The following is a 24,599-nucleotide window of genomic DNA, read 5'->3' as shown; positions in this document are numbered from 1 at the left end:
AGTTTACTCCCTCTTCCTCCAATAGACTTCCAGGAATTTCCCTTCAGGTGTGATTTCCTTCAGGCTTTGCTCTTACACTGAAGCCGGTTCTTTATGTATTTTCTGATATGTATTAACGCATATAATTTCTCTGATTTCTGTTTCTTATTTGCTTGGATACATTGGACACTTGCTTTTCACTATTCATGATTGTCTTTTGTACTACCTAATATTTCGTGGAAAGGAGATAAATCTATCGATTTAAGCTAAGGGTTACTCTTCTTTTAAGGGACAGTAGCCAGGGAAGCTAGCCGTTTTTGTTTTGAACCTACTGTACTCATAGACAGGGAATATTTTGGGGAACAGATTCTAGCCTGGCACCTCCCACCAGAAATTGGAGGAAAGTAATTACTGGTAGCACTTTGTGGTTTTTCAATTCCTATCCCTCTAATCCCATGGCAGCTACAATGCTGGCTTTCCTTCTCTCCTCAGAATGGTCCAAGGCCATCCTTTGGGGAATACATTTATATATTTAGAAAATCCATGAGGACATATGTTCTCAGCATACAAACTATATGATGTATTGAATTCCTTGAGAAACAAGGGTTCCTTAGAAAGGAGGGAGAATGAGAACGGTAAGAAGATAATTGTTACTAGGCTTGGGATCTGGTAACATACCCAGATTAAGAAAACCACAGTGGAGGAGATGGTGAGTGACACTTTTAGGGAGAGAGTATAGAAAGTGGCAGGGAGGAACAAGAAGCAATCTTCCTCCCTTTTGGACCAAATATATGTGATGGTTGGCAAAAAGGAGAGGAGATGAAAGTGCCAAAACACTTGAGAGGGTGAACAGAAATGCATGGTCTTCTGGGTGCTTTCCGATATGGCAAGAAAAAGTAGCAGGAAAGGAATAGTGTGAATATTTTGTGAACAATTTAATTTTTTGTGAACAATATAATAATCATTCCACAGATTTTAATGGAAAGAGTATTAGGGATAGAAAACCAGAAGTGGTTATGGGTAGAATTATGGAACGGACATTGCAATAGCAGAAAAAAAGATCTAAAATTTAGGGAGTCTAGAATTCTAAATCAAGGATTCTAGATAAAGGAGAACTTGTTAACATTCAAATACTAGTGTGGTACCCATCAGCTAAGAGTTGATTTGATTATTACTTCCTGAGTAAAAAGTAGAAAGAGAGGGAGGGAGGGAGGAGGAGGAGAGTAGAGAAAGGAAGGTTGAGACTTTAGTCTAAGCCTTATGATCAGGTGGCCTACTGGCAAGACATAGTAGCATCAGGAGGTGAGGTTGCAAGAGGCCTATGTCTGGGGTCTCAATGGTTCTCAAAAGCTAAAGTGTGATTATTTTTCTGTTGTTAGTCATTTTCATCTATGTTTGCCTCTTCATGAACTGAGGCAAACAGGTTTATATGACTTGCCCAGGGTCATACCACTAGTGTCTATGACAAGATTTGAACTCAGGTCCTCCTGACTCCAGCACTCTATCCACTGTGTCTCCTAGTTGTTCACGATTGATTTAATCACCTTACAACCATCAGGGCCCATGTCTGTAGACAATTTTCTCCAGGAAGAAGAAGAAAGTACTTGGCATCTTTGACTAAACCTGGGATCCAGGTGACTGGTGATAAGGCTCATGGGTAGGTCACCAGATAGCAAGAGGCCTTTGGCTAGGCTCAGGTGCTAGTCTGAGCCTGATAGACCTCACATGTGGGTTAGTTCTAAATTTATGATTTGATAGCAGAAGGTAAACTCAGGGGGAAGGCAGTTTAGAGGTGACTGGACAGGGAACAATAGGCTTGGAAAGACATCTTGAAGAAGTGGGAATTTGACTTGAGCCTTGAAAGCAGAGAAGCTAATCTTGTATCACACCTCTAAAGAAGAAGAGTTTTAGTAGGGTGACGAGAGGAGAATGTTCACAACACTCTCTCATCTCTCCCTCTCTTCAGGGCACTGGAGATTACTCAGAATGAAGCAACAGTCCCCCAGAGAAAGTTTTGTTTTGTTTCAGTTTCTAGGGTTGTCAGGATTGAAGTCTTTATTCTAAACTTTGTCTCTATAGGACACAACTTGGACTCTCCTCCCACGTTTACCTGGACTTATCCAGCCACAAATGCTGAGTCCTTAAAATCTGCAGCTCCTTTCATGGGAGAGTCCCGAAACACACATTAAAAAGAAACGGAGATTCAATCTCCATAGCAACCCAAAGATATAAATCTTGCCTAATTGAATTATTGTGTTGTAGATTGTACTCTGGGGAAAGAACTTTCTGAGCTGAAACAAGAAGCAAATCCCTGACTTAAAAGAATCCGGAGAAAGTGGGTGGTAGAAATGTTAAGTGCACTTAAGGAAGATCACTCTAATTGTGGTATTCCCTCTGTATAGAATTTCAACTCAAGGACCCCTATATAATGTTGCAACCAATGAGACCCCAACTTCTTTCCTGTTACTCAGATGAAAATATGAGATGGGATCTGGAACAGGATCATAATATTATAGATGTATTTAGTTATAAACTTCAGAGGCCTACATTTTACAGATGAGGAGATGTAGATTAAGTCACTGGCCTAAATTACAAAAATAATCCAAAGGCTGGATTTCGGCTGAGGATTTCTGACATAACAATAACAAAGAAGACAACAAAAATGTGTCATTTCAACTATGTATCACCGGGCTTCCCTTTAGGCATGGGTCAAAGCCCAAGAACCAGAGTCTTGTGCTAAGCCCCACCACCAGATGCATTCATTGAAAGAACTACTGGGGGAAGGAGAGAGGTATGCTGGGAATGGGAAAAAAAGTCTTCATTATTTGTTTGGAAACTCAGAATTTTTACCTCTACACCCAGATGTAATCAGAAGGTTCAAGGAGGCAGGTTTCTGATAGAGGTAAGGAAAAATTTCCGGGACAACTGCAGCTGTCCCAAAGTGGAAGGTGCTGCCCCTCAAGTAGGTCTCCCCTTACTGGAGGTCTTCAAGCAATAGTTTGACACCTGTTGGGTTCTGTTAGCGTGGGCTTCTCATACAGGTTGCTTCAGAAGTCCTATCCAGTTATCAGAACTTTATCTTATCTGAATTTTATGACGGATCTTAAACCGCCCGGGGTGTAGATTGTTTCGGAATTGCCTTTGATCTGGGCTAAGGTCTCAAATCCGAAGGGAGTAGGAAAAGATGCCCAGTGGGCAAATGGCGACATCTCCAACTTTCTCCGTTTCTATAGAACGTTAGATAAAGAAGAGGAGTTTTTCCAGTAGCTCTCTTGTGGTCCCCTGGGAAGGTGTATGTGTTTGTGTGTGTGTTTGGGGAGAAGTGGGGGGATAGGGTAGAGGCCGAGAGATGCCCAAGCCAGATATGGAGGTACGCAAAGAGCGCACACTGCCGAGCTAGGCGCAAGGAGGGTCCAGCTTCCTTCTGCCTTCCTACCCCCGCCCCCTCCCCCCCACCCCCGTTTCGTCTCGGGGGATGCTTAGCCCTCGGCCACCACCTGCCAGTCTGCGACTCGGGAGGCACTAGGAGCCTGGAGTGGCACGTGGAGCGCCCCAGGAGGAAAGCAGCTGCGCTTTGTCTCCCGCAGCGAGTGAGTCACCGGCCCCCGCAGCCCCCGAGTCGGGCAGCTGCCCTCGCCCGCCCGGGCTGCAGCACGAACCGCGCGGCGACAGCAGCAGCAACAGGGGGGCTGGCTCGCAGCCCGCGCCTCCGCCAGCACCACTGCCACTGCTGCCGCTCCTTCCTCCTCCTCCTCCTCCTCCTCCTCTTCCCTTCTTCCCCCCCTTTACGTCCCCTCCCCTTCCCACACCCCCCACAGCGAACTTAGTCAGCGGTTCGCGCCGCCCGAAGCCTATTGGCCGCTGGAACGCGTCGCGTCACAATGGAGCCGGCTGGAGGCGGCGAGCCGGGCTGCGCTGGGGCTTCCCACTAAGCCACGGGGAACCGGGGAAAGTGCCGGGCGCAGGGCTCGCCGCCTGCCCGCCCGATCTCTAGCCTGCCTGCCTGCCCGCAGCCGGCCCCGGAGCGGGCGGCCGCGGCTCGGCGGCGCGGCTCGGGGCTGGAGCCCTCCCAGGCTCTCAGGTAACCGGGAGCGCGGGGGCCGGGGCTCGCGGCACGGAGAAGACGGGGGAGAAAAGGGAGGAGGAGGAGGAGGGCGGACCACCGAGACCCGGGGCTGCGGCGGCGGCAGCAGCAGGTGGGTCGGCCGGGCAGGGGCTGCTGCAGCTACCTGCCGGTGTCTCACCTGGGTGCTCCTGGGGCCTGCTGGCACCTGGCGCGAGGGTCACTCGGGCTGGGGCACTGAGATACAGCCGGGCTAGGGGAGGTCCCCTCCCCTTTTGGACGGGAGTGCCCCGCCTCATAGGACCCGGGGTGTCCCGTAGAAGAACAGGTTATTAACCTCCAAAACGAAGGTCCTGGGGCCGCAGCCCTCCCCTCCCCCAGCTTCCTAAGGTGGAATCGGGGGCTTGGGTCGGTGAGACTGGACCACTCCTCCGCTACAAATTTGCCCGGCGCAGGTGAGCTGAGCGAGGTTTTGGATGCTGCCCAGGTGTGGTCCCGCTCTCTGTATCCCGGCCCAGGGCCTTTCTCGTAGATAAAACAACTTCTTCTAGGTCTTAGTGGTCCACCTGCAACTTGATGAGGTTTATGTTGTTTTAAAATGTTTGTTGTTGGCGTGTGGGTGGTGCTAAGGAGAAGCCACTGTTTATTTAACACACATTAAAGCTTCTTTGCCGTAGAATCCTAGTCCTTTCCCCGCCCCCAATCCTTCTTCAACTGCAGTTTTGCTGAATGCAGGTGCCTAGGGGTCAGAAGCAAAGGTTTAGTGTTGGTTCACTGCCCTGTGTCCTCAAGTGACTTCCCAAAGTCCATAGGTTATCTTCAAGTTCATATGATACTTGTCCATGATTCGCCTGTGTGCAAAAGAGAGAATAACATTAAAAAAACAAACAAACAAACAAAAAAACTTACTTTCATGGATTCATTCTTCTTCTGTAAGTGTGTGCCTGTAAACCGGTATCTGTAAGAAATTTTAAAACCGTATGATTTCAAAGCAAAACAGACAGCTTATTCAGTATATTCTAAAATAGAACCTAAATATTCCAATGTCCCCAAACAAATCATTCCCTCTCTATCACTCCTAGTCTACCACTTCAGCACACAAAAGTAGTTTCACTGCAATATAAGTAGGGAATATCACAAAGATCGCCAATTGTTCTAGAAGCAACCCTTCACACCCTGGATGCTCCAAATGAAAATCGATCAGTTTGGATTGTGGTTGCAGAATGGGCCTTTACTGGAATTCTAGAAGCTCAGTTCTCCCTTCTGGAATATTCGTTGGACTGAGAGTAAGGTGACAACTGATCCCTTAAGAGTGATCTAGAGGTAATTCAAGGTTTTCAGTATTATCTGGGAGAATTTAAATTTATTTTAGTTAAAAGACAAGCTGCTGGTTCAGACAGCCTAGAAGCACAAATGAGTGGCTTCTTGAATGGTGGAGCTCTTAAAATCTCCTCATATCTACTTTCTGTGTATGTTACATTATTATTCAAAATTTCTGCTTACAAATTAGCACCGAACTCCATAGTTGGTGAAAACCAGACCTGTTTCTAGAATTGGAAAGATGTTCCAACATGTCCAACCTTAAGATGAATGAATATTCATTCACATTTTATGGGTGAGTTGTACTTTTGACTAGTTGCTATTTAAAATGGAAGAGATTCATTTGAGTCCTGCTCTTTCGGTTGTCAGGATTCTCAAAAGAAGGCAAGGAGACATAATAAAAACCTTCCTGTTTCACCAGCAATGGAAAAGACACCAAGTTATATTGGTAGTTAAGATCTTCTATTTGCCTGGTACTGATCTTAAATGAGCAATGCTTTTTATTTATTACCTAGGAAAAAATGTAAATCTTTAAAATATCTGAAAACCAAGCTTCTCTGATGCTTTACCAGACACATCCTTTATTGGGTGCTCCAAGGATTGTAATTTCCTGGGTGTGTGTGGGTCTAGAGATAATCATGTTCAAGTTTATCATGCTTTCCCCCCCCAAATATTCAAAGACGAAAACCTACTTCAATCTCACTCCCTGGTACACCTCTAGTTTCTTACAATTCAATTCCATCATCTGTTTTCCCTTCTCCAGTCTCTTTCTAGCAAATATGCCTGTTGAAGATACTGATAGGATTAAAAGTGAAAACATTTTTATTGCAGATTTCTGTAGGGTTTTCATCTCCTTTCACATATCATGTGCTTCCCCAACTGAGTAGCATACAGGGATAGTCCCACAGACTGCATTTAGATCTTTCCCTGCCAAAATTGAATTTGTTAGACACAACAGGTCAGAGAATATCCTTATAGAGAGTATCAGATTTTATCAAGTGTGTTTGTATGAAGAAATGTTGCCTTCATTTTCAACATTGTAGCTCTTCCCCCTCAAACCCAGCTCTATTCCTGTTTAGGAAACTATTGTTTACCTTGTATATTTCTTTTATTTCCGTAGTTTTTTGCCTGATACCAGCCTGTTGGTTAGTGAGCTTCTTGAGGGCAGGGACTATGTTTTTGTTGTTGTTGTTGTTGTTTCTTTGTTTTGTTTCTTAGAGTATCCTCGAAGCTTATAATAGTGCCTGGCATCTATAGTCTAAGTGCTGAATAAATGATTGTTGACTTGACCCAGTTTCCCAACCCCCATTTCATCCTTCCTTTTCCTCACTTCTCATACCTAATCAGTTTTCAAGTGGATTCTGGGATACTAACCCTATAAGGGTCTTCAGAGACCATATCTAGTTCAACCTCCTCATGTTATTGATGGGGTGACTAAAGCTCAGGCAGGGTAAGTGAATTTGTCCAAGGTCATATGGGCAATGAATATCAGAAACAGGCTTTGAGTGCAGATCTTCTTGCCTGCAGAGCCAATGTTCTATCCACCATATCAAGCCCAAACATGTTTTCCATCTGTTCCCTTTTCTCTACTCCCACAATAAGTATTCTAGTTCAGTCTTTTGTCCTTTAACCTAACTATTACAACAATCTCCTCATTAATCAAGTGTCTCCCAGTCTCCAGTTTATCTGCTACATTGTGGGTCTACACAGCTGCCAAAGCGATCATTTTAATTCACATACAGACTTCTTTCTGGCATTTAAAGTCCTTCTACTTTTTCAGACAATTTATTGTAGTCACTTTCTACCTTTCTATAGTCCAGTCAGCCTTCCCTTCCCTCCTCCCCCCCCCCAATATTGCATTTTGTACAGATTATATAAACCCTAGATTTTTGCTTAGTTTGGTGTATCCCCTTTGCCACTTCATTGGTTTCAAATTTGTTGTCCTGCCCAGATTTTGATAGATACAGGCTATGGTCCATTAGTGTCAAAGGAAGAGGGTCATCATTGATTGTCATGCAGTAAGTTTCCTAAAGTAGCCATTAACCAGTGCCTTTGCCCACCTCCAATTTAGCACCATCTGGATCTTTGGAGAATCTTCACTTCCCCCAGTTTCTTGGCCTTAGGCAAAATCTTAAAATAGAGCCAGTATCTCCGTTCTTCACTCTTTTATACTTCTTTGTCATCTCCTAATGCTCTTCTCCCTGAGCTGCATATGCTCTTATGCTGTCCTGAGCTGCATTTTAAAAATTAGAGCTCAGCCTCTTCATCTGTCTGATGGGAACAGTAATCTCTACTTGCCCTACCTTCCTTAGGTAGGTACCTACCTAGAGATTCTCTGAGTCCTGAATAGGGTAAAAGACTATTGTGTAAGATTAGATGGTGGTTCTCCAGAATTAGTAATACAGAAGTCCTTTCCTTCTTCCTTGTGGGCCTCTTGACTCCAAAACCAGTGTTTTATCCATTGTGGCATGTAGCTCTGCCCTCCCCCACCTCAGTTACACAACTGTGGACAAATTCTGGCTGAATCTAGTAATGAAACCTAAAAAATTGCTATTCTCCCTCTGTCTCTCTCATTTTCCATCTTTCTTCTACTCTCTTTTTCTCTGCTTCTGTCTCTTTTACAGACACATAGACATTCTGAGTTGAAAAGTTTGCAAATGATCTCCTTTGGTGCTGTAACTACAGAAATGGATTTGTTTTGTTTTAACTTATTTTACAGATAGGGAAAGTGAGATACAAAGAGCTCTCATGGACACATAGTTAATAACAATCAAAGGCAGAGATTTGAAGGCAGGTCTTCCTGATTCTCAAATCTGATATTCTATTCACTACTCAACAATGTCTGATTCTACTTAGGGTGGCTATAAAGTAATGAGATTATTTGAACACGCGCCCAGTTTTTATGAAACTAAGAGTGTTGTCTTTCAAATGTTCACTTGGGGAGGCTATACATTTACTCTGATGCTGCTGCCACTGCTTTAGCTATTTTTAGAAATAATCTTTTAGAATAATCTCCAGATAGATTTTTCAAGCCATACCAAAAAAAAAAAGTGGTCTCATTATAGTCACTGGCCCCCTTTTTTTAACCAAAAAGAAATTACCCAGATTGATATTCATCCAACTTTTCTGTCTCTGTCTCTCTTACACACACACACACACACACACACACTCTCAGAGAGAGACAGACAGACAGTCATCTTTCACCCCCTACAAAGAATGCAGATTGCCTCCATTCAGGATATTTGGAAGAATTATGGTAGACTCTGAAGGCTTTCCCTGGAATATCTGGGAATAAAGCTTAAAGATTCCTTGACTTAACCACATAATTAGTCTTTTTGACTCCCTTCTTTTCACCTTCTGATTTCTTCTGAGAATTGCTTTTAGGTTACTCATTACCATCTCCTTCATAACCTTTGTCCAATCACCCTTAATGGCTTCTGCCCCCACCTCCTTTCCCTAATAGAATAGAGGTCCATGTTTCTTTGCCTTGCAAATTCAAGACACTATGATCTGGCCTTAACCTACCACTCCTGTCCTTATTGCCCACGAGTGTACTATGTAAATCTTCTGCTCCTGGTTATATATGGTATGCTTTGCTACACCACCCCCCCCCCCACCGCAACATACCATCTGTTTTCTTGCCTCTACTTTTGTTCAAAATGCTTTCACTCTCCCACTCTTCTCCAACATCTCTTGCTCACTCTAGAATAAATGATTTGTCTTTCTATTCAACCTCTCAAAAATTCATAGTGATAAAAAAAATGCCATCTCAACTAGTAATGACCTCTTCTCTGAATTATTTAACACCTGATCTTTTACCCATATTTAGAACCTTTCATGTACGGTTTTGTCATGTTTGTGTTTGTATATGAGTACGTGTACATGCACATGAAGTAGGTCTTGGGTTAAGCTCCTGGCTGATGAATATGTAGTTTTCAAAAGTACCTTTGTAATCTGATTGCTTGGAGCATGAAGTACCTTCCTTACTCGTTCCCATAAAAATAATATTGTAAATTGTGGTTAATTCAGGCTAATCTTATAAAAGCTCATTTACTCTATAATATGTTTGTATTTTGACTGAGGATGAGAATAGCTAAATGTAGAAAAGTTCATCCCCAGAAAGTTGGCTGTGATATGATTTTTTTTTTCCTTTTTGGATATATGGGATAATAGATTTTGAGATAGATGTAATTTTATATATCATCTAGGCCAGTAATATCAAACTCAGAACTGGAGGCCAGTAATTTGTATTGAAGGATGCTTGTGGACCCATATTGACTTAGTTGTACTATATTTATTTATTTAAATATTTCTCAATTATATTTTTATTAGTTGTTTTGTTTTTGAAAGGCACTTGAGCTTAAGTGACTTGCTCAGGTTCACACAGCTAGTAAGTGTTAAATGTTAAGTGTCTGAGGTCAGATTTGCACCTAGATCCTCGACTCCAAAACCAATGTTCTATCATTGTGTCAGGTAGCTCCTTCCTCCCCGCCCCCAATTACACAAAATCTATCTGGTTCTATCCACATTGGGAAGTGTTGTGGCCTATGTAAAGCTATGTTTGAAACCTTTGATCTAGATCAATCACTTTTTTTTTTCATTTTGCATTTAACGAACTTAAGCCCCGAGAATGTAAAATGACTTATCCAAGCCACATGTCTAGTTAATGGCAAAGTTGGGACTTGAGCTCAGGTCCTCTTGCTGTAACTCATGTGTCTATAAAAGACTAGAGGGGCTGGCATCAGCACTGGTGGCAAACGTACACCCAGATAAAATCAGAGGGTCTTGAAATTGCACTACACTAACACTACTCACTTGGATTCTGAGTCTTCACAGGTAAGGAACATGGGGCATGATCAAGAGGAGGAAGAGAATTTCCTCCTTTTTTTCCCCTCCTGGCATGGTATCACAGGCAGCATGGCACAGTTCTTAGGACACGACTTCAAGTCAGAAGACATGAGTTCAAATACCATCTTACTCATCAGCTCTTTGTGTGACCATGGGTAAGTTGCTCACCTTGTTTATGTCTTAGTTGTCTCACCTATAAAAAGAGAACTTGAAGACTTAAAAAAAAAAGTTAAACTTGGTTTCTAAGGTCTTTGAGAGTTCTAAATCTATGTTTCAATTAATTTTTCTAGAAGGATACCCTTAAGCAAACTTTTCTTTATCTTTGCTACTCTTCAACCTACCTTTATACAAAGATTCCCCACCCTAAGCTTCCCAAGCGTTCAAGGTGCCATATATAATGTGTGTCTAGACTAGGTAAAAGAGGCCTTTTTTTTTCCTGCTCATTTGACTTAATCATTGAATAGACATTGCTTGGATCAAATTGAGACCTGAGAAAGACCTTAGCTTAAAAAGGCTCATTACAACCAGGACTGTCCTGATCTATACCTGGCCACTAGACCCAGATGGCTCTAGAGGAGAAAGTGAGACTGGTGACTTTGCACAAGCCTCTTTCACTTAAATCCAATTTGTTTGCAAATCATGATATCCACTTTCCGATTGAAGGGCAAGCAACAACAACCATACTCCCTTCTTATAATCCAATCTCAACTGGGCCTTCATTGCAGAATGGCATTCCTTTTTTCCCCTCTCTTTTTAGTTCTCTTATTATACTTATCACAGTAGTTCATTTAAGTTATCACAAACCTTCCAGTTTTTTCTTAAACCACCTTAGCTACTTCCTATCCCCCTTTCCTCTTAGAACAGAAATTTGTTACCTGGGATCTGTCAATTTGTTTTTAAGAGTATTTTGATAAATATTTCAAATTACTTGTGTTTGTAAGCTTGTGTATTTTATTCATTTAAAAATTTCATTCTGAGAAGCCCATTGGTTTCTCCAGAGTGTTAAAGAGGATTGTGACATAAAAAAATAAACTAAGAAATCCTGTTATACAAAATATGGGTATAGAACTTTATTTTACCTTGCAAGAGAATAGGAGGGGATACAAGAAGGGAGGAGGATGATAGAAGAGAGGCCATATTAGGAGAAGGAATGTTCAGTAGCAAAACACTTTTGAGGAAGTTAAGGGTGAAAAAAAAGACAATAGAATAATCGGGGATATAGTTAGCAATAGTAATTGGAAAAAAATTTTGAAGTGGGTTTTTCTGATGAAAATTTCATTTTTCAAAGTATAGGAAATTGAGTCAAGTTTATAATAAAAAAAAATAGGAGCTATTCCCTAATTGATGAATGGTCAAAGGATATGAACTATGTCCAAAAGGCTATAAAATCATGCATATCCTTTGATCCAACAATACCACTACTAGGCATAAATCCCCCAAAAAGATTTTTTTAAGAAGGAAAGGAACCAACATGTACAAAAATATTTATAGCAACTTTCTTCTCAGGACAAAGAATTAGAAATTGAGGGGATGCCCATCAATTGGGGAATGACTGAATAAATTTGTGATTATGATGGAATAGTATTATTCAATGGGAAATGAGCAGGATGCTCTCAGAAAGACCTGAAAAGTTTACTATGAACTCAAGCAAAATGAAATGTAATGTTGTGAGATGATCAGCCGTGAATGACTTTGCTACTCTCAGCAATACAATGATCCACAACTACTCTGAAGTACTTAAGATGTAAAATCCTATCCATACCCAGAAAAAGAACTGATTTGTGTCTGAATACAGATTGAAGAATACTTCTTTTTTTTTAACTTTATTTTTCTTGAGGATTTTTTTTCCTGGGGTGGGAGGAAGAGATCTATATTTTCTTTCAAAACATGACTTTGTTGAAATGGAAAAAAAAATCAATATAGTCAATTTATTAAAAAAAAATTAAGCATAAAAAAAGAAATACTGTGTTAGAAGATATTGAACACCTATCTCTAACTTATAAGCTCTCCTTCATTCCCTCCTCCTCCCTTATGTATACACATCAACACTTTCTTCCTTTTTATATTTATAAGTGCCGAAATGTAAAATGCTTTAAATTAGAGCTGCCAAGATCAGTGACCCTGGGAGTCATTTCATACCAAGTCTTGGCAGACATAGGAGGATTTTTTTCAAAAAATTGAGTTATTGTAGAGCCACATTTCCCAAAGTATGTTTTATGGACTCCCGGTGTTGTGTAGAGTACAAAACAGAATGCAGTCTTTTTTTTCAATTGGCTAATTTTTCTTTATTTTGGACTAAAAATTTCCTAACTCCCCTTTTATCTTAGGCAATATTCCATACTCCCCAGCCTTTTCAGACCAACATTTATAAGTTCTATAAAAATATATCAAGTCCAGAAATGTTCCTTAGCCAGAGTAGTTTGGGAAAGGCTGGTAAAGAATTATTAACACCTTTTCTTGTAAGTGCATTTTATTTTGTTCATCATATAAAACTTAATCAATAATTTGTATATAACCCACCCATTCTTTTTCCTGTTACTGAGTCAGATATTATAGAAATCAGTAAAGCCAACCATCATTTGGTTCCCAAATATTTTTGATGTTTTCAAGGGGGTAGGGAGATGATCAGAAAAAGAATTGAGTGTGAGCAGAAGAAAAAAATGGAAAAGAAATGGCATAATTTAGGCAAATCTTGAAAGGGGGTGAGAGAATTGTCCCTTTCTATTTCTTCTATAGAGTCAGTCCTACAGTTACTCTCTTTTTAAAGAGAATGGAGAGAACTGATGACTTTGTAGGCAGGATACTTACTCTGCAGCTGCATCTGAGGGCCTTGAAGGGACTGAAGGTGGGGAGTGAGTTCCTGAATTTCATTGACATTCATCTGAGTATGAAACGAGGTTTTTCCCCTCTCCCCCACCAGCTGATTTCCTTTCGGCAGAATATGCACATTTTTATCCAAAAATAATACTTGGAAGATAAATTTGTTAACTTCAAGAAAGCATTCATTGTATCTACTTATCTTCCCAAGCACACTTCCTTTACAGATGTCTTTAGTATTTATTCCTGCAAAACTAAAGAATTCCCAAGCAGTAGTCATCTCTTTTTAGTGCAGTGAGGCACATGTTTTCCAAAGGTAGATACAGCTTAATCTCATGACTGGCATTTTGAAAACTCCAAATGGAACCAGGCCTTTCATGGGAAAAATGCCTAACTGATGAACCTCACTCCTCCTTACTTCCTGTATCTGTTGATTCAAATCAGGGCCAATGTAGATTTGATTAAAGAGTTTCAATTATCAATGTACCCTTGAAAAAATGAGCTCCATTATTGCCATTTTAAAAAGAAAGCAAAAAGGATTCAGATGTCCTTTCACAAATTTTGCTGCCCTTATAATTAATTGCCTGTTACATCACTAAGGTGGCCAAAGAAAGAATGAGCAATAAAGTGAATTCAGTACTTGTGATATAAAATATCACCCAGCTCTTATCATACCCCTTAAATCCAAGTCTCTTTTAAACTTCCCTGTTTCTGTTCAGGGATTACCGTCATTCAAGTTCCTCAAACTCACTTTAGTTAACAATTTTAATGTCACCCTTAAACCTTCCTTATCTCTTGCCTTTAATGTCCAACCAATTGCCAGAGTTTATCCATTATACTTGAAAACCTCCCCCATATGTGTTCCCTTCTCTCTTTCCACTTGCTTCAAACACTTATTACCTCTTGCCTAGACTATTTTAGGGGCTCCCTAAATGATCTTTACATTTTTTTACTTTTTCTTCCCATCCAAATCATTTTTAATTTTATTTTTCATTCTGAAATTATGTATTAGAACAAAAAAGAAGATTGATTGGGCATGAAATTGAAAATCTCTATTATATATAAAGTTGCTTTTAAGTAATAAAAAAGTAAAGTAATAAATTCAACCTATAATTATCAAAGCTGTCTGTTTTCTTTGGCCTTACATTCCCTTTTGTGCATTTGAAAATTGCTTCAATGACGCTATTTTCTTTCTTTTTTTTTAGTGACCCTATAGATATCACTCTTTTCCTTCCTATTCTCCCCTTCCCACTAGGAAATGGAACAAAAGAAAAAAGAAAATCCTTATGAGCAAGCATACTCAGACAAAACATATTCTCATTTCCACATTGGCCATGGCCAAAGAATGTATGACTTATTCTATATATTGAGTCCCTTGGTTTTTTGTAAGGAAATAGGTAGCACATCTCCTCTTGGAACCTGAATTATAATTAGTCATTTTCTTTGTCATTTTCCACCTAGCTTCTCTCCTGATCTTCATAATCGCCAGAAACATCATCTTGAAACAAACACCTCCTCAGTATCCTCTAACCTTGTTCCCTTCTTCCTTCCCTTCCTCTATTTAGAGAAGATAAAGTGTGCACCTTGGAGAGCTCCTCCCAGATTCTCCACCATTTCCCAAGCTAAGCTTCAGAATTTTATCCCAACAAAACTCCTGCCCCATGTTATCTTCCTTTTATGTATTGCATTGGCTTATTAGACTGTGAGCTCCTTAAGGGCAGGGAGTACTATCTTTTGTATTTCTTTGTATCTGTTACTAGTAGGGAATAAACAATTGCTAAATGTTTATTGACCACTGACTACATATCAGAGCCCTTTGGCTTTCAAAGAATGTTTCTTTGCAGTATTGCTGTGGTACATTGTTTTCTTCTTCTTTTACTCCATTTTACGCCTTTTATATAATGTCTTCCTAGGTTACCTCTTTCTATAATATATTATGGAACAGTGATATACTTTTGTACTTACATATTATAATCTGCTTATTCATTCCCCAATTGATGGGCAACCTCTTTGTTTCTAAATCTTCTCTATAATAAAAATAAGTACTATAATGATTTTTGTATATACAGATCCCATTTCTTTTGGGGGGGATCTCTGTTGAGGTATAGGCTTAGAAATAGTGTGGACTAAATGGCATTTTGGTGAATCTGAGTGATAGTTTCCATACAGTCTTCCAAATGAATCTTTCTAGGACACATCTAGGTTAATGACAGATTGTACTTCAAGTAGGTGTTGCAGGCAGGACTTGCTTACTTACACTAAAGGCAGCTGTCAAAAGCAGGGTTTCTCAAACTTTTTCAATCCCCTTACCTGTTGGCTCTAAATACAAACCTTCCTTACCATACCCCATATTCAATACAAAAGTCACTTTCTGTTTTTCTTCAACAACCCCTTACATAATGTAAGATAAATTACAAATATTTAAAATTAGCCACAATCTGATTCTCACCTATTTTTCCAGACATTTTAAAATACCCTAAAAATGTTTACTTGATGTTTTGTTTTATATTATAAATGTTTACAGATTACCCCTGTCCCACTCAGAGAGAAATCTCTTATAACAAAGTAAAACAATTAAGCAAAACTAACAATATAGTGACTTCATTTGAAAGTGCATGCAGTATTCCATAGCTATAGCACCCTTACCTCTCTACTTTTAAATTATTAAGCAACATCTATTTTCTCTCTTTCCTACCCTTCACCCTATAGAAAAAGAAGAAAATAAAAACAAATTTCTTACTTGGTTATATTTTTTAAAAACATGTATATATGATACATTCTGTACCTTAAATCACTCTCTAAGTCACTTATGTCCCAACTGTTAAATGAATTTAATATTTTATCTCTTGTCTCCATGCGTTTCCCCAGATGCCCAAAACACACTCTTTCATCTCTGCCCCTTAAAATTTATAATGTTTTCCCAGGCTCAACTTCAGGCTATGTCCTTTTCAAGTTTTTACTGATTCCTTTTCACCCACTACACCCTCTCCCCCTCATTTAATGTTTTCTTCCTTCTTAAATTAGCTTTATAGTTACCTGTGGGTGTATGCACGTGTATGGAGAAAGAGAGAAAGATATAGAGAATATGTATGTATGTATATGTACATACAATATACCTATATGTGTATAGATATATGTATGTATACATATATATCTATGTGTACACATATATGTAATATATGTATATGTACATATATTAACATGACTATATAGACATATATAAAATATATGTATATTTGAAATTATGTGATACAAACACATATATATTGTATGATCCCAGTAGAATGTTAGATCCCTGATATTAGAGTCTATTTTTTGTCTTTGACTCTCTAGTGCCAAACATAGATCCTTGTTTTAAATATTTTTATTGAATTGACTTTTCGTCCATGCTTCCCTTTCAGTGTTCCTCAAACTCCTAAAAATTGAATCAACTAGATCCAGTCCTTTTACTGCTTGATTAGATCTAGCATTTGGCTCCCTTTCCCCTTGTGCCTTTTTTGGTGGGGGTATTTCTAGCCTACTGTTCCATCTTTGTGCCTTGTTACTATGGCAATAGGCACCATAGAAATAGAGAACAAAGCAGATGGAATATATGTTCCCAACATGTTTTACAATTCTAAAAAGAGATCAGGTTTTTCAGGCATGACTTATTCTTATCAGTGGTATCACTAGACCAGTGTAGCTAGATACAGCCGCTTCAGGGCACAGGCATAATTGGAATGGTGGGAAACCCCAGGTAGTCCCATCTCATCTCTCCCTGTATTGTTCCTCCCTTCACTCAGGATGCACAGAATTGAGAAAGGAACTGCTGGGTACTCTGATCCCTGACTTTTCCTCCTTTAGCGATTTAAGGAACACAAATGCTCTGTCAACTGGTCCTACTGGAGTAGTGATGCTGGGAAATTTTGAACAGGATGTGAAGTTTGGCAACTCCCCTTCCCCTCACCCCCCAATTCTTTATCATCCTGATGCTCATGTTTTGTCCAGCTGCAAGCATTTATTAGCCTAAGCCCTTTCTCTTTCAGTCATCAGTGCTCCTTTACTGAACCAGACCCCTATTATTGACTGTGGCCCTGGCTCAGAATTTTTACAGACCTGGTAAATTACTACTAAGTTTTAGGCTAGAGCCATGATTTCTGCTCATTTTGGAATCGGATGAAATATTTCCAGGGAGCTGGGAAAAATTACAAAGAAAGGCACCATCTTGCTGAAAGATTAGGTGTAGATTAATTACCCACAGGTAACTTTTCTAGCCGGAACTTAGGAACTGAAAACAGCCATCTTATTAATAGGTTTTCCTTATTCATCAGGAGCAGAATGCTTCAGGAACCCTATGAATGTTAATGTCCAGTGAGTGATCTTTTAGTAAGATTTTATGAACCTGCATCTTGACTATAATACTTCATTCGGTTTTCTTTTGTTTTCTGGGTGTGCTTTTTTTTGGGGGGGGGGAAATAAGTTCTGAATTTATAAAACTTGATATATCTTTTGGATTTAATAGAATCATGTATAATTTTAAATCAGTTACAAAAATGATTTTTAAATAAAAGGGTATTTTATTTTGAAGTCATATATATGTGATGGGTTAGCTAGTGAGGATCTCAAGTGATCTCAAGGAACCTCAGTGTAGAAACTCTCTTGATGCTGATGCAAATCACTAATTCATCTCCAACTTCTACTTTTAGAGAATTGGCTGATGAAACAGCTAGTAGACTGAAATAAAATTGAATGAAGGGGATTTTAGATGTGAGGTTCTAGGTTAATGACAGATCACACCTCAAGTATGTGATACAAGCAGGAGTTGCTTGCTTACACTAAGGTTTGCTGTCAAAAACAGGGTTTCTCAAAACTTTTTCAATTCCCTTACCTGTTGGCTCTCAATACAGCCTTCCTTATCATACCCCATATTCATTACAAAAGGCTATAAATCCCAGAATCTACCTATGCATAAATGTGCATAGGTATATTCACATGTGAAAATAGTTCAATTGGATAATATGATTATTTTTCAAGTATTCCCATAACCTTTCACAAGTATTTTGTCCACCGCTTTAGCTTGCATTCTCAGAGATGGAAACCCCTGATAAAAAAGCAATTCAATTTAAAAAAAAAAAAATACAGAAGTTAATGTGAGGTAGTTTAGGCTACCTGTCTCTTCCAGAGTGATAGCATGAATGAAAAGATGCTCAAGATCCCACCAAACTTAGGTTTGAGATTCAACATGTAGCACCGCTATTCTTGCCGGGGATGCTACATGGTGACTGTTTGGCCATAAACTTGCCATGAAAATCTCTTTGGAGTCATCTGGCCTGTTCCAACTCTTTGCTTAATAAACCACTTAGGAATCTACTTAGCATCTCACTGCTTCTTTCTCCCCTGGGCAACTTTTCCTTCTTGTTGAATGAATGAAACAGCCTGATCTTAGCAGTGGGAGGCAGGAACAGGGAGTTCTGACAATGTGGGCTCCACTGGGCACAAGAAATTTTACCCTGTTGTTGCTGGGCTTCACCTGTGACATGTTTGAAGGATTTTTGTTTAGTTGATTTGGGTTGGGTTTTTTAGAACTCTTTTTAGAGATTTTTTATAAAGAGATAATTGAGTGCATTGATTTTTTAAAACATAATACAGAGAACTGGGTTTCTTAATATTATTTTATCTTTCTTTGTATCATCAGTGCTTAGCACAGTCCTGCTATATAATAGAGGCTTAATTAATGTTTTGATTGACTTGTTGGACCTTGATCAAAAAATATTTTTAATCTTTAAGAATAGTCAGGAATGCTTTATTGAATCAAGAGCTTACAAACCTACTAAAAGATAGTAAAAAAAGATTTTCCTTTCTTTTTCTCTCCCTCCCTCCTCCCTTTCTTCCGCCCTCCCTTCCTCCCTCCCTCTCTCTCTCTCCCTCCCTCCCTCCCTCCCTCCCTCCCTCCCTTCCTTCCTTCCTTCCTTCCTTCCTTCCTTCCTTCCTTCCTTCCTTCCTTCCTTCCCTCCAAAGGGAGGAAGCTCCCATTCTTCTTCCCTCCTTCCCTTCCTCCTTCCTTCCCTTCCCCTTCCTTCAGTGATTTATGTTAAATAATTCAGTAGATCCATGATCTCATTAAAATGGGCCTTTCCTCAAATGATGCAGAATAACAAGCTATTTATGCCTTCTCCTACTGTACTACATTTGTCCATTTCCTTTTGTAAACCATGTTCATTCTGTGTGTTGAGGGTCTTCCTCTTGATTTTTTCGACAGTCCATCAGTACAACATATGAGCTACCCTGTCAACTTTCATTCTTCTTTTACATCATAAGATTACAGATTTAGATCTTGAAGGAGCTGTCATGGAAGGCATATAGCTCAATTTCTTCATTTTGCAAATGATGAAACTAGGCATTTAGAGAGAGAGGATATGGTCCAAGGATAGGGTCCAGGCCTAAATATTGATGGAAAAAGTGAAAGAAAGTGACTAGTGTGATGGAGGCCTAGCAACAATGTTATTTGACTAACAATGGAAAGAACCAGCAAAAGAAATGATAAAAGAAGAAACCTAGAAGGTATCTTCAAATACTTTATGGGCTGATATAGAGAAAATAGACTGGTAGTTGTTGGTCCAGGGTTGAAAAGATTCCCTAAAGTTAAAGAAGGCAGATTTCAGCTCAGTTTTCTCTGTCTCTGTCTACTTGTTTCTCTCTTTCTGAAATTATCATAGCTATTCAGTAGCACAATACAATGACCTGTGCTAGTGAGTTCCGTGTCTCTGGAAATAGAGAAGTAGAAGCTAGATGTTGAGGGATGTCATGACCTGGAGTTTTTCCTTCAGTCATCACACTTGTCTTGTAAGACTAGAACTCTCTCCATCCTCACCTTTGTTTCCTGGCTTCATTTAAATTTCTAGGTAAAGACCCATCTTCTGCAAGAAATCTTTCCCATTTCTCCTTAATCTTAGTACCTTTCCATTGAGACTATCTTGAATTTAGGCTCTATATCTCTTGCTTGCATGTACTTGTTTGTATGTCTTCTCCCCAGTTCAATTGTGAGCTTGAGAGTAGAGAAGATGTGCCTTTCTTTGTTTCTCAAACATTTGGCACAGTATCGGGCACACTATAAGTGCTTAGTAAATGTTTGTTGATGGGCAAGATATCTCTTGGAGTCCTTTAAGCTCAGATTCTATGATTTTGAGTAATGATTGTTGTCTAAAAAAAAGTTTTAAAAGTTTCAGAAAAGTAAACACAGAAACAATTCATATACTTGTGCAGTACTACTGTTAGTAATAGCTTTGCATGCTCCAAGCCAAGATTTTTCCTCGTTTTCCTCAATAAAAGAGAGCTAGAGATACATGGTGATCCTAAATTGAGAAGTGGCCATCACTTGAGAACTAACATGGACATTTCCCTCCAAGAATCACTTCACATCTTTATCTTTTGAATTTCCAGTCATTTTTCAAGTCACCAAAGAGTATTTATTAGAGTTGTACAATTTCTAGTCTTTGCCCTCTTCCTGCCTCCAATCTGCCCCTTGTGCGATATGGATTGGTCTTGTGATTTCATTTCTAGGGAACTCCATTAATGCAGGTTGTCACTTTTTCTTTAATCTATAATCAGTCTCAGTTAGTGGCCTAAAGTAGTACTTTAGTGATTTGTTTACGTTACATAGCCAGTATGTGTCAGAGGCAAGATTTGAACCTGTCTTCCTGACTCCAAGGCCAATTCTTCATCCATCATTCTTTACTGTTGTCTCTGCCTTTCATACCACTGCCAGAATAACCTTCCTTGTGAATGGATCTGCTCTTTATTCAACAGTATTCAGTGACTCAGTAGATGCCTACGAGGAAAGTCCAGATGCTTTGCCTTCCCATTCCTGAGGCCATCTTGCCTTTTTAGCCTTAGATCATATGATTCCTCTCTGGGCATTCTATACTCCAACTTACATGAATATCTGTCTTACACATTCTGACCTCCATCCTTTTGCTCCCACTGTTGTTCACACCTAGGGTGTTCTTACCTCAGCCTCCTTAACGGTTTGACTTTGTTCACTATTTTTGAATTCTCAATTCTAATGTCACTTCTTCTGTGACCCTTTCCAGATTCATTTTGTCAGTAGCAGTCTTTCTCCTTGATCCTCCATTTGGTTTTATGACTTTCATGTGAACTTATTTGATATTGTATATTATAATTTTTGTTTGTGAGCTGCAAGCTCCTTGAATGTGAAGCTATTATCTAAACTTTGGGTTTTCTCAACTACAGCACATCAGATAGCATATGTGTACATAGCAAACAATAATAAAATGTTAGATAAATGAACTGGTTGAAAAAATTCTCTCCAAAGTGATCATGTCAATCATTCTCTATTATCTAATTATGTGAAATGGAAGAAAAGATGCCACTGTCTATTTTTTTAATGACCAACATAATTTATTTGAGAGATGTCAGATGGAACCGGAACACTGACCTGTTTTCTGCATGGGATTCATAAAAAGTAACTGATGGTAAAGATCTTGTAACTCTGAGGAAAACACAGCCTAGGTAGTATGAGGTTTAATCATTCAAATCCTACATGGTCCTTCTGGGCTCTCTTAGAAACAAAAGAGCACCTTGGATTATGATTTCAGTCTTTATTTCAACATTGCTTAAAGAGACAAAAATTCATGGTTTTAAGTTACAAATAATATAACCTAAGTCTTTGTTAATTGAAAAACATTTATCTCAGTGTATGACCATGTAGGATTTGAATGATTAAACCTCATACTACCTAGGCTGTGTTTTCCTCAGAGTTACAAGATCTTTACCATCAGTGTTTCCTTTTCTTATCCTTTCTATTCCTTTCTACTTTCCTATTCTATTCCTTTTGATTTCTTCCCTTTCTATTCCTTTTCTTTTAGGTCACACATGATTGTTTTGTATCTTTAATGCATCAAAGGAAAATTGACTATAGGATTGTGATATTTCAAAAGTTTGAAAGACATGCTTTCTGGGTAATTAATTATTTTATTAATAATGCTGACATTTAAAAAAAATGTCAGTGGCACTCTTGAATGCCAGAGATTATCATGGAGGCAGACTCATGGCTTATTATACCCTTTGAGGAGGAGGGTAATTCTGAGGGTAGCAATCAAATTTGATTGTTAATGAGACAGTGAATATTACAATGAGGAGTAAATCTATTCTATGAACTTTGATCGTGTTATTTACTTCTAAATTACCACCATCCCTTTCCATCTTGGACAATCCAACCAAAGAATATATTTCCATCCAATCCTGAGTAGAACATAATGGGATTAAATTCCTTGTAAAATTGGCTGATCAAGACTGAGGAGGCTTAATTCAATCTCATTATCAGTAATGTCTTTCAGGAGACTGAATTTTCAAAAATGAGAAAATTATAACAGGGAGGAATTCGGATCTCCCCAAATCATTGGTCATTAATAATCATTTCAGGATTTAAACAACAAATAAATGTTTATTGTGAGACACGGGTTAGTCCAAAGAGGGAACAATGAAAAGGACTATAGGTCAGATACAGCTTATGTGTTTTGACTGTGTGATCCTAAGCAAGTCACTTAATTTTTCTGAGCCCCAAGTAACCCTTTAAGACTAAATTGCAGAACTGGTGCAGATCTGCATCAGCAGAGGGAATTATGCCATTAGGAGTTTCCTACATTAATAACATAGGTCCAGTCAAAATGTGCCAGCCAAAATACACACAGTTCCTATTCCCAAGAAGCTCACATCTCCATGGACCCAGATGAGTAAAATGTTGGTTAGGGAGTGATGCGACAAAGGAGAGATCCAGCTAGAATGCTCTGGGAAAGTTTGAGAGAAGGGTGAACCCTTTCATTTGGAGGGAATCGAGAAAAATATTAACTACTCCTCAATAACAACAATGCTCATATTTATAATAATTAAAGTTTGCAAAGTACTTTATAAATACCCCATCTTATCCTCACAATAGAGCTAAGGGATAGATATTATTATCATGAGGAAACTGAGGCCTGGAGAAATCAAGTGATTTGCCCAGAGTTCCCATGGTAAGCATCTGATACTGGATTCAAATTCAGTTCTCCAGACCAAAGGCTCTATTCACTGTGTTTTCTAAGTGCTTGCCTGTAAAATGTTTTTATTTAGTTGTTTTTCAGTCATGTCTGACTCATCATGATCCCTCTTTTTGGGGTTTTCTTAGCAAGGATTAGGAAACTGGAGCAAATGGGGAAGTGATTTGCCTAGGGTCACATGGCTAGTAAATATCTGAAGCCAGATTTGAACTCGAGTTTTTTTGGCCTGGGAGCTCTAGCCACTTCACCACCTAAGAATTTAGAACCTTAAACACTAGATTGAGGAGTTTGCATTTAAACCATAGGCAATGGGGAATGGTTGAAACTTATTTGAGCGGGGGAATAGTTTAAGACCTGTATATTTACTTCTGCTATAATATTTGTTTTGAAATTACAAATTTTACCCAATGCAGTGTTCAGAAGGAAAAGCCATTCAGTTGAATTGGACAGGGCCAAGTATCATCTACTGTGAGGCACTAAGATTTGAAATGGGTTTGGTCTTAGTCTCCTTAGGTATGGTTGTCTAGCCAGTTATTAAGCCACTTAACTGTCCTATCATCCACCCCCATTTCTCCTTTTCTCCATAGTACTACCCTGAGACAGTCAGGTGCTGAAAAAATTAACACAGACTGACTTTGGCATCCCCTCAATCAGAAGGGGCATGAAGTGAAGTTAGTTATGTAAAGAAACATCAGGCTTTGAATCCATGGAGTTACATGAACAGGAAGCCAGTTAGAAAATCTCCAAGTGGAGCCCCTAGGCTCCCTGTTCTGGAAAACTCCACCTGCAGATCCTGTAAATGGGGAAGTAGTTATTAGCCACTTTAAAAGGAAAAGCTTTGTCAATCAGTGACTGGTATTCTCCAAGGTAGGCAGTGTTGCGCTAAGGCAAGCCATGGGGTCAAGAACAATGGTTATGAGCCTTAAGCAAACAAACAAGCTTAGAGAGTTGCCGCAGTCTTTTTTGGCCTTGAGCTCCATATCTTCTGATAATTTCCTGTGACTCACTATAGTGTATCTCAGCTTGAGAGACATGCACATGCTTCTTCATGTTTTTTTTTTTGCCATTGTGGAAGGAAAACTAAGTAACATTCTGTTGAATCCACAAGAAAAATGGCTTCCCTTTCACCAAAAGCCTTCAAAAAAGACTTAGTGATTGACTACTGTCCAAGAACAAGGAATTCTTGTTTAAGTACCTGTTGTTCTAGAGGGACTCTTAGGTTCTGTAATCTAGATTCTACCCTTCTTTCCTTAAATTGTCCCATAGAGGTAATAATTTCAGGTCTAGAAGGAAGGATTGTTATGTGCATCATCCAGTACAATCTCCTCATTTTCAGCTGAGGATATAGGAGCCTAGAAATGTTGAATAACTAGACCAAAACTACATAGATTGTAAATAAGAATTGTAAGCCAGGATTTGAAATCAGATCATTTGACTTCAGATTTAGCCATGTTTTTCCAATGATGGTATTCTTGCTCCTTGGGGTGAGTCCTTTTGTCTACACAGGTAGCCCTTTAAATATGGGATTATCCAGATCT

The 24,599-nt window shown here is 39.2% G+C and overlaps 1 protein-coding gene across 6 annotated transcripts in view; it reads left to right on the top strand.

Annotated features, from left to right (window-relative positions):
- Positions 1-24,599, top strand: part of LRRC8B (leucine rich repeat containing 8 VRAC subunit B) — a 110,294-nt gene that overhangs the window by 8,868 nt on the left and 76,827 nt on the right. For 4 of the 6 annotated variants that reach the window (XM_031969353.1, XM_031969360.1, XM_031969357.1 and 1 more), the window contains exon 1: positions 3,988-4,060. The exons of the other annotated variants lie outside the window; for them this stretch is intronic. The gene's annotated coding sequence lies outside the window, so the exon portion shown is untranslated. Of the gene's footprint in view, positions 1-3,987; positions 4,061-24,599 lie in introns of those variants that run through there. 6 annotated transcript variants of the gene reach the window in all.

The sequence above is a fragment of the Sarcophilus harrisii genome, chromosome 4 (assembly GCF_902635505.1).
Source record: "Sarcophilus harrisii chromosome 4, mSarHar1.11, whole genome shotgun sequence".
NCBI classification, from domain to species: domain Eukaryota; kingdom Metazoa; phylum Chordata; class Mammalia; order Dasyuromorphia; family Dasyuridae; genus Sarcophilus; species Sarcophilus harrisii.
The sequence above is the reverse complement of the archived record's forward strand: the minus strand, read 5'-3'. Positions and strand labels throughout refer to the sequence as shown.